General features: G+C 49.6%; 1 non-coding gene across 1 annotated transcript; it reads right to left on the reverse strand.

Moving 5' to 3' along the window:
- Positions 1-694: 694 nt before the first annotated feature.
- On the reverse strand, positions 695-778 carry Trnas-gga (transfer RNA serine (anticodon GGA)). Its single transcript is given in 2 exon segments — positions 695-729; positions 739-778. It is a non-coding gene; the product is annotated as a tRNA-Ser (tRNA).
- Positions 779-1,104: the final 326 nt, after the last annotated feature.

Below are 1,104 nucleotides of genomic sequence, written 5' to 3' on the forward strand. Positions count from 1 at the left end.
GCCTTCAACCAGGCAATCGTTAGAGATGTGTCTGGAGGCAACCCGGTCAGGCTGGACGCCTTAGACACACTGCCCAGCGAGTGCAGCAAGGTGGAGGCTCCCTGCTGTTTTGGGGTGGCATTATGTGGGGCCGACGTACGCCGCTGGTGCTCATGGAAGGCGCCGTAACGGCAGTACGATACGTGGATGCCATCCTCCGACTCATAGTGCAACCATATCGGCAGCATATTGGCGAGGCATTCATCTTTATGGACGACAATTCGCGCCCCCATCGTGCACATCTTGTGAATCACTTCCATCAGGATAACGACATCGCTCGACTAGAGTGGCCAGCATGTTCTCCAGACATGAACCCTATCAAACATGCCTGGGATAGATTGAAAAGGGCTGTTTATGGACGACGTGACCCACCAACCACTCTAAGGGATCTACGCCAATCGTCTTTGAGGAGTGGGAAAATCTGGACCATATTAGTGACACCGGTGTGTACAGCAATCTGGACCACCATCTCTGAAGGTCTCTCTGCGTTGTGGTACAACATACAATGTGTAATTTTCTTGAGCAATAAAAAGGGTGGAAATGATGTTGGTTCAAATGGCTCTGAGCACTATGGGACTCAACTGCTGTGGTCATAAGTCCCCTAGAACTTAGAACTACTTAAACCTAACTAACCTAAGGACATCACACACATCCATGCCCGAGGCAGGATTCGAACCTGCGGCCGTAGCGGTCGTGCGGTTCCAGACTGTAGCGCCTTTAACCGCTCGGCCACTCGGGCTGGCGGCTCCATGCCGTGATGTTTCTGTTGATTTCTACTCCAATTTTCTGTACAGGTTCCGGAACTCTCGGTACTGACATGATGCAAAACTTTTTTTGATGTATATATAAACGAAATCCGTGAATTCATTGCTGTAGAATGAATGTTCAATGCGACGACCACCAGCTTGATTAAATAATGTGCAATGACTAACCGCGTTTTGTCTGATTAAAGGTTCCACACTCCCCTCTGATGGCATCAACTGCTGTTACGATACGCTCAGTAAGCTGTGGTACTGTTCCTACTGGTGCTGAACACGCAAGGGACTCCACATAAGCCCAGAGGAA

The sequence above is a fragment of the Schistocerca cancellata genome, chromosome 3 (assembly GCF_023864275.1).
Source record: "Schistocerca cancellata isolate TAMUIC-IGC-003103 chromosome 3, iqSchCanc2.1, whole genome shotgun sequence".
Lineage (NCBI taxonomy): Eukaryota > Metazoa > Arthropoda > Insecta > Orthoptera > Acrididae > Schistocerca > Schistocerca cancellata.